The following is a 10,025-nucleotide window of genomic DNA, read 5'->3' on the forward strand; positions in this document are numbered from 1 at the left end:
GGCCTGAGCGCCCCCGCCACGCGCCGGCCCGGGCTCTGCCAGCCTCCGCCCTGGATCCCGATCCTGCCTTGACGCTCCATCTCCGATCTCCAGCCCCTGGCGCGCGCGCACACACACACACACACTCACACGCACACGCACGCACGTGGGCGCGGGTGTGAGAGCGCCCGGCACCCTCTGCCCCTGCCAGGGAGGGAGGGCCCCTTCCTTCCCGCTTTCTGTTCCCGGGTCCCACTCCCTCCGGGCCCCATGCTCCCAGGAGGTCACCTGAGGCGCCCCCTCCCCCCAGTGCCTCAGCGCCAGAGGGCCCTTGGGCCCCCAGTGCCCCCTCGTCTCCCCTCTGGCCGGGCATCTGGGTCCTGGTCCCCAACAGAGCGCCCTGGCGGCAGGTAGAGGACCACCCGCTGGGTCTGGAGCCGGCCACCTGCGCCCAGCCCAGCCGGGTCTTGGCTCTGCTTTCCCACTAAGGAAGGTCGGGTGTTGTTCATCCTCCTCTCAGCATTTGAGCCAGGCTTTACTACTTTAAACCAAATGGGTGTTTGACGTGTGAAACAATATCCCTAGCCACTCCCTTGTGAACTGGAAGCCCCTGATTCTCCTGGACTTCAGAAGAGACCTGGCCAGGACTTGGTAGGCAGGGGACCTGTGGGAGAAGCTGGGTGCTAGGACTGAGGAGCTGAATCCTGCCTGGGACAAAGGAGGACCAAGGTGACCTTGGGGCGGCTTTGGCATCAGCTGGGGGCCTCAGCCCAGTTGCTACCAAGGCAAGACACCTCAGGAGAGTATGGAGGAGGAGAATAACCCAGGCCCTGTGTGGAAAGGCCTAGGGGCAGGAAAACTGTGTCTGTTCTGCTCATTTCTGTGTGCCTGGTGCCTGGCCTGCTTTGGGTGGCTGGTGAATACTACAGAGTCAACACATAATCCAGTGGCTACACCATTCATCAGGTATGGGATGTCAGGTGCAGGTGGATACGAAGACTCAAAGGAAGAAGGCAGGATTCTGCCTATACCTGAAGTTGCCAGGGAGCCAAGTTTCAGGAGCAGAATTAGAGCCAACAAGAGCCCCTGATCCAGCTGAGCACGGTCTGTGCAAGGCTGCATGCTGGGTAGTAGAGTTTGGAAGTCATCTCTTCCCTGAAGAAGATGGAAGTCAGTGAATAAATCATACAGAAAGGTAGGCCAGGGTCTGGATGGTCGTGGGGGCCTAGGGATCATTACCAGGATCATCAAATCAGAATCATTGTGCCACATCTTGTTTGCCACTCCACATTTGTGTTAAAGATGCTTGGAAGGAGACTTTGAAGAGCCCCTACCTTCACTGATGTAGCCAGTAAGAGGAGAGTTTGAGTTTAATGGAGTAGCATGAGCTACTTGGGAGGCTGAGATCTGGAGGATCATGGTTCACAGCCACTATGGGCAGAAAAACCCATAAGACTCTTGAATTAACCAGGGGTGGGGGGCAGGGAGAGACAGAGCACAGCTTAAGTGCTGGAGAGCCAGCTAAGTGAGCAAGCCATTCAGTCATGGGGCCCGGAGTTCAAACCTCAGCAGTGACCAAGAAGAAAGAAAAAGGCAACTTTGATACACATACATTTAAAGAGCTGCCCAATCCACATCCCTCCCATTTGACATGAGAATGTATTTATACGATCCTTGAGGTAGCTTGTGTCTTCCTCAGACAACTCTCTGAACTGAGAAGCGTTCAAAACTCTTCTGTGTAGAAAGCTGCTACACACAGTCACTTCATCCTCACCTGCTTTAGGAAACAGATGCGGAGTTTCTTGGTGGCAAGCAACAGATGCTTCAACCTAAACATAGAGCCGGGGTGGGGGTGGGGGATGGGAGGGGGAATGAAAAATCATGGGGAAGACCAGGCTCCGGGCCCTTGCACACTCAGAGTGAAAACAGTGCCATCAGCGCTGGGTTCTTCCAGCCCTCTCTGCTCTGTCTTGCCTTGTATTGACTTGCCTCAGGCTCCCGTGAGTTTGAAGGTGGCTGCACAGCATTCCAGCTTTATGTCCTCTCAGGTTCACATCTGGAAAGACAGCCTGGTGTCTTGATCCCAACCCTACCAGCAAAAGTGTCTCCTGAACATCATTGTTCAACACTTTCAACACTGAACCCATCACTACGGTCAGAAAATTGGAAGGGATGGATGGCCTGAGCTGGACCCATCAACGCCCAGAGCGCTGACTGAGAATGGGAGAAGAATAAGCCCATAGAGGGCTGATTCTTCAGAGGAGGGAAACTATTTGAAGGGGAGGTGACAACTTTCTATGCCCCAAGCATGCAGACTGAAGACAAGTAGATGCCCCCATACACACACTTTCTTGTCCAAATCCGGGGACTTTTAATAAGTAAAGGAGAATTATCCTGCATGTTCCATAGTAAGACTGCCTGATTTCCTGATTTCTCCCTAGGTCAATAAGAACTTTCAGGACTGACTTGAGGCAAAGTTGTAATGTCATCTCCTGTGCTCATCTTCAACTGCCGTGTCTCTTCCCTGGTCCCTTTTGTGCCCTGTCATTTGCCCTAATGATCTTTTTCCACTTACGCAAGTTCTGCAGTGGAGGGAAGGCTCAAGTCTCACTCGTTATATAAACTTGGTGTGTTGTACTAGTGCATGCTCACTCTCTCTGTCTCTCTCCCTCTCCACTCTCCTTTTTCCTACCTTCCATCGTCTCTCTTGATGATGCCAGGTCTCTCGTGAAGGGCAGTCTTATCTCTGTCCCCCAGAGAAAGGACTGCAGGTGGCATCTTCCCTGCTCAAATCACACAAAGCAATCAGCCACCCCCCAAGTGTCTAGACACAGCTGGCTCCAGCAGCTGTCCAGCTGTGAACACACACGGTGCAGGTAAGGCTCTGTGGCTAGACCAGCAGATAAATGAGTCCACACGGGAGTGGAGAAGCAAAGGCAGGGTAGATAAATTCTCCTAGCAAACTCGTAGGCCCAGTGAGCATAAAACTCTGAAGAAATGCAGGTTCCCAGGAGAAGAGGGCTGGATTAGAGTTTCCAGGAGCCTTAGAAATACTATATCATAAGAAATAAAATGAAAACTCTCATTCTAGATGTGGTGGGCACAGGGCTGCCAAAGCGTGAGAATGATCTTTGAAAAATCACTCCTGAAATAGGCAGCCACTGAGCTCAGTTTCCCACAATGCTTTCATAGCTCCATACCTTTTTCAAAGTGCTCATATTTCATACTGAGCAAGAGGCATGCCAAGAAAATCAACTTTTTTTCTCTGTAGTCATACCTATGTTACATTTAATTTGTGTGTGTTTGTGTGTGTATGCCTGCTAGCACTCGTGTGCATGTGTTTTGTTCTTAGGGCTTGAACAAACTCAGGGCTTGGGCACTGTCCCTGTGCATTTGTGCGCCAGGCTAGTGCTCTACCACTGAAGCCACCGCTTCTGGATTTTTGGTACTCAGTTGGAGATGAGTCTTACAGGCTTTCTTGCCCTAGCTGGCTTTGAACCTCAGTCCTCAGATCGAAGCCTCCTAAGTAGCTAGGATTACAGGAGTGAGCCAGGAGTGCCCAGCTACACTTAATTTTTTTTCTTTTTTTTTTTTTAAACTCTAGGCCTGGACGCTGTCCCTCAGCTCTTCACCTCAAGGCTAGCACTCTACCACTTGAGCCACAGCACTACTTACAGCTTTTTCTGCTTATGTGGTGCTGAGGAATCAAAGCCAGGGCCTCATGCATGCAAGGCAAGCACTCTACCACTGAGCCACCTTCCCAGCCCCTACATTTAATTTTTAAAGCCCCTGACAGATTGTCCAGCCTGATGATCCCAGATGGACACTCAGGCTGTTTCCCTAAGCCACATGACCTTCAGAGAATGCAAATGTAGAACATCTCCTCATCATCTCATTTACAAAACCACAGTTTGTATCTGAGTGATACCTACCTTGCTGCTCTAAGAGAATGTTCTGTCAATGAGCAGCCAACACTGTGGATCTTTTGTATGGGGACCCACATCTCCCACCTTTCTATTGGGGTTACCAGAGGTCCTTGAGCTACCAAGGATCCAAGAGGAATTTCAGAGATGCCATCAGGTTCATCCTGGTCTATAAATCCCTTCCACACTGATCTTAACAAAAATCTGTCCACTTGAAACCTCCAAGGATTAGGAATTTATTCCGTGTTCATCACATTTCTAGAAAGATCTACTGATGGAGTAGAAGCAGGCTTGCCTGTGGCCTGCTCCAGGGGTCTGAATTGAGCTTTGGGAATAGACTGAATGTTGTGTAGAAATTCTTCTACATGGCAACCTCGTAATAGATCAAAACTACAAGTAGATCACAATAAATACAGAGAGAGAGAGAGACAGGGGCAGAAGCACAAAGAGACTCTTCTCTTTCCCAACTTGAGTATTCTGTTCTTTCACTTACATCCCTTGAGTGATCTTTAGCCAACCCTCAAGAACAGAGCTATAACCTTGACAATGAAGTTCATAAGACCAAATTCCACATGATAAAATGTAATTTTACTACTTCCAAGAAAGAGGCAAAACAGATGTCATGTCATCAAAGAGGAAAATTATAAATTAATAAAGTCCTCAAGAAAAATGCCATTTCCTGGGAAAGTTTAAGCTAGGAACTCTTTCATGGCAGATTGTGTCTACTGTTTTCAGATCCATCGTGTGGATAGTTAGAGTACTTTTCTTCCCTGACTTCATCTACAGAGATATCTGAGTGAGAGCCACAGAAGCTATGACATAACTTTGATAAAGAAAATAATCAACCAAGAAAAAAAACAATGAAGTCTTTCTAAGGAATTACATTATTTGAGCTCTCCTTTAAATCTAATAAATATCAGGGCTGGGGTAGGGTCCAGGTGAGAGGGTGTAAGAATGAAGAGGAAAAAGGGGGTGAGGGGAGAATACAGTCAAGAATTCAATGTATAATCTATAAAATTAAGAAAAGTAGCCGGGTGCTGGTGGCTCACACCTGTCATCCTAGCTACTCAGGAGGCTGAGATCTGAGGATTGTGGTTCAAAGCCAGCCCAGGCAGAAAGTCCATGAGAATCTTATCTCCAGTAAACCACCAGAAAACTGGAAGTGGTGCTGTGGCTCAAGTGGTAGAGCACTTGCCTTGAGCTGAAGAGCTCAAAGACAGCACCCAGGTGCAGTGTTCAAGCTCATGACCAACACAAAAACAAAAAGCACCCAAAATTAAGAAAAGTGAAGGAAGGGGTGAAGTGATGGGTGAGAATATTGAAAGGGGTGACATTGATCAAGATGCATTGTGTTCATAAACTGCTTTGTTAAATGGCAGCTCCTTTCTACAACTACTTAAATATCATTTAAAAATGTTAAAGTTTTAAAAAGGCTTCAGACTTAGTGCAGGATCAGAACCAGGCTCCCTCATCCTCAGTTCCCCCTTCTTTTATGGCAGCAGCTGCATTTTTAGATATATCTTACTGTGATTTTTTTTACATTTCCATTTCCCTGGTGACTAATGAGGTTGGCTGTCATTTCACTCTTCTTTCTTTTCATCTTTGTGTGTCTGTGTGAATGTGTGAATGTGTCTGTGTGAATGTGTGAATGTGTGTGTGTGTGTGTGTGTGTGTGTGCACATGTGAAGGACCTCTTCTTGTCTCACATCTATTTTTAAAGTTGGTTGTTGCTTTTTCTTATTGACTTGAAGGGATTTACATACAATATATTCTGACTGACCCTTTGGCAGTCATTCAAATTACATACATTTTCTCTCTATTCCTCCACATTCTGAGCAATGCTGTTCAATGAGCACTTGTTTATTCTGATGAATAAATTCATTGATTTCCTCTCTGATGATGGGTTTTTTTGAGTCCTTAAGAAGTCCTTGTGTACCCCACATTTATAAAGAATTTTTCTCCCCTATTTTCTTCTAGAAGATAGCTCTTCTGTTTAAGTTGATGCTGTATCTCAATTGATTTTGCATGAAGTAGTGATTGAGGTTTTTATTTTTCTAAGAATATCCATTTATTTCAGTGTTATTGTTAAAAAGACTTTCTAGCCGGGTGCCAGTGGCTCATGTTTGTAATCTTACTCAGGAGGCTGCGATCTGAGGATCACAGTTCAAATCCAGACCAGGCTAGAAAGTCTGTGAGATTTCCTATCTCCAATTAACAACCAAGAAAATCAGGAGTGGAGTTTTGGCTTAAGTGGTAGAGCACTATCCTCGAGCAAAAAAGCTCAGGGACCATGCCCAGGCCTGGCAAAAAAAAGAAAAAAAGACTTTTTACATTGAATTAACTTGACATCTTGGAGCGAAGATTGACAATTCATCTGGATTCACTCGATTCCTTTTAGTTTTTCTTCTCATCTCTCTTGTCTGTGATAGTCAACACTAAGGGACTTGTCAAAATGTTTGTGGTATCTTTATTCACAAGAACCAATATAGGAAATAAGTCAAATACCTATTAAAGAAAAAATGGATGAAGAGATATACTCAGAATGAGAAAAATGAAGGACTTGGTGACACATGAAAACACATAGACTTACATAATTAAGTCTTGGAAGCCTCATTTTGAACAAAAGAATCACCCATGAAAGAAAACATAGCGCATTTCCATTTACAGATAAACTTAAATGATGGTGCTAGAACCATTGTAGCAGCTATTGCTGGGTATGCACAAGAAAGGGAAATAAGGAGAACTTTCTGAGTGCTAGAAATAACATTCTATAGAACCTAAGATGGTGGTTCCAGGGGTGCAAATATATGCATATATTTGCCACCATTCACCCAACTCTGCACTTAATATATGTGATTTTATTATGGGCACATTATATTTCAATTTTTTTATTGTGAAAATACTGTATAGAGGGGTTACAATTACATGGGCAAGATGAGTACATTTCTTATCAAGCATTGTAGCCTCCTCCTTTGTTTCCCCTTCCCATCTCTTCCCATCCTCCCCCTGCCCCCCAACCCAATCCTCCCTGCTCCCCCTCCCCCACCCCCCACCCCACCCCACCAAAGTTGTAAAGTTCATTTTTGACATAACGACTTGTACATCTCATTGTTGCAATGGGTCCACCTCTATCCCTATTTAAACGATTTGTTTTTCCTCTTCCCCTCCACAAATTATCCCAACATCAAATACAGTGAAAGCAGGGGTTATACTGTGGGGGAGGGACATACAAAGCAACAAAGAAATAATCTCATAAATGTGTTAGAAACAATCGCATGAAAGAAAAAAAATTTGAATACATATTTTAGGGTTCATTTCCCTAACATCACTTTATCTGACCTTTTCTGCTTGACTCAGACATATACTAGATATTGCAAATAAGGGAAACCATGGGACCTATGTTTCTTTGGGCCTGGCTTACTTCACTTAATATAATTTTTTCCAAGTCTTTCCATTTCCTAACAAATGGGGCAATGTCATTCTTTCTGATGGAGGCATAGAATTCCATTGTGTATATATACATTTTCTTGATCCATTCATCTACTGAGGGGCATCTGGATTGGTTCCATATCTTAGCTATGGTAAATAATGCTGCAATAAACATACTTGTGCTGGTAGTTTTAGTATGGTCTTGTTTGTGATCATTTGGGTAAATGCCCAAAAGTGGGATTGCTGGGTCAAAGGGGAGCTCTATGTGGAGTCTTTTGAGGAACCTCCATACTGCTTTCCAAAGTGGTTGAACAAGTTTACACTCCAGCCAACAATGCAGTAAGGTTTCCTTCTGTCACATCCCCTGGGGGATTTAATTTTTTGAGTTCCAAGTATATTTTAGATATGAGACCCTTGTCCATTGTATGGCTAGTGAAGATCTTCCTCTGAACCACTTCTTGCCTTATGAGAGCTTCAGAAAGAACAATCCAGCAATGAAATGTCTCCTGTATGACCCAGGGACTTCCGGGTCCTAATAATGATGCTGGAAGCAGAGTCAGTACACAGACAGAAGAGGAATAACCACAAAAGAGCTAGAGAAATGGAAGGAGTTCTTAACCTTGACAGATCAGCCCTTAGCCAAGGCTGACATTTCACCATTACAGCTTCATTCCTGTAAGGAATGAAAGGCTTTCCTGCTTCAAAGACCTCTTTTAAAAGTCTCAACTTCAGCTATCTATCAACAGCACTTCCTAGTGGGCATATGTCAACGTGCTGCTCACAGCATATCCCCACAAGCATTACTTCCCTTGATCCTCACCTGGAGCTCATGCAGTAGAGCTACTCAGGAGGCTGAGAACTGAGGATCACGGTTCAAAGGCAGCCCAGGAAGGAAAGTCTGTGAGACTCTTATCTCCAATGAACCACCAGAAAACTGGAAGTGGTGCTGTGGTTCAAAGTGGTAGAGTGCTAGCCTTGAGCGAAAAAGCCCAGAACAGCACCCAGGCCCTGAGTTCAAGCCCACCCACAACCACCACCAACAACAAAAAGCTGAACATAAAAAATCCTGGACCACTCAGTCCACTGACATGGGAAGCTTACAGAGCTACAAGCACAGGACAGAACTTCCTCTCATAGCAGGTCTGATGACTGATGGATTGACTCCTAGGAGGTTAGATTGGAAGGATGCATGAGAAAAGGGGTTTTTGTTTTTTGTGTGGGGCCTGAACTCTGGGCCTGGGCACTGTCCCTTAGCTCTTCATCTTAAGGCTATCACTCTACTACTTGAGCCACAGCACCACTTCCAGTTTTTTCTGCTTATGTGGTGCTGAGGAATCGAACCTAGAGCCTCATGCATGCGAGGCAAGCACTCTATCACTGAGCCACCTTCCCAGCCTGAGAAAAGGTTTTGAGATAAAGCGAAAGGGCTGAAGGTAAGAAGGAAAGGGTAGCTCAGCTGCCATTACTTGCTCCCCTCTTTAGCCAGACATACCTGTTCTCACTTAGAACATGCTGTGGCTTTAACAACTTCACCAAGTCTTCAGGCCAGCAAGTGAATCGATCGATCATCATTCCTCTAGTAGCGACTGATAGGAAAGCCAATTCAAGTTGGTCCTGATCAATACTATCCAGAATGGCAGTCTGCTCGTGCTCAGCCTGACCCAGCGCTCCTGCAATATCATGAAACCTCTAAGTCATTGCAAATGTCATTCACACTCAAGTTGATCGTCTCCTTGTGGGCCAGGTGAATGCTGGTAACCCAAAGGTTTAAGTTCAGCACAAAAAGAAAAGAGAAAGTACGTTTGTGTGTGTGTATGTGTGTGTGTGTGCCCGCGTGCGCGCGTGTGTGTGTGTAGGCACACGTATGCATGTGTGTCTATGTGTGAGTGTTCTCTTGTTTTTCCCCAGTAGTTTCTGCAAAAAAAAATTCTTGAGATTTTTCTGTAATTAAACCATCTTGGGTTATTTGGTCATCATGCTTAAGGATATCTTGTGTAATTATACTGACTCACTAACACTGGGTCAGAGGCCAATCTCCCAAACCAAGAGAATCCAGAGCACTGGAGGGCTCGAGCCTGAAGCTAAACACAGGTGCTATTACCAAAAAGATGAAGGGAGATTGGGAACGTGAACTTTTAATCAGTCCACACAGACCCCACTAGAAGGCAGCAGCAGCAGCAGAACAGACATTGTACTCACAGCTCCCTCCCCTAGAAAAACATAGTCCCATGACTGACAAAACAAAAACAAAAACGAAAAACATAGGACACAGAGTACAACTCAGGAAATACTAGTATTTGTTGCATAAGCACAAATGAATGAACCCCAAACATCAGGATAATCTGCTAAATACGATGCTACATGGCTCTGTGTTGCTTCTCTCTTCGATACAATTTCAGAATTAGGTCCACAGGTTTATAGAGTGGCTACACCCGTCATATTAAATGATCTGTCTTATAGTGCTTTTATACTTGAGCTTAAAGCAGAAAGCACCTGTTCTTTTCCATTGAAGAATTTCACAAGTCAACACATACATTAAGACTTCATCATGGAGCTTAGCTTTTTCATTTTTTCCCTTGGTGCCCATCCTGGGGCTTGAACTTAGGGCCTAGGTGCTAGCCTTAATTTTTTGTGCTCAAGGCTAGCACTCTACCATTTGAGCCACAGCTCCACTTCTAGATTTGGGGTGGTTAA

This window comes from Dipodomys ordii, unplaced genomic scaffold, assembly GCF_000151885.1.
Source record: "Dipodomys ordii isolate 6190 unplaced genomic scaffold, Dord_2.0 Scaffold58, whole genome shotgun sequence".
NCBI classification, from domain to species: Eukaryota; Metazoa; Chordata; class Mammalia; order Rodentia; family Heteromyidae; genus Dipodomys; species Dipodomys ordii.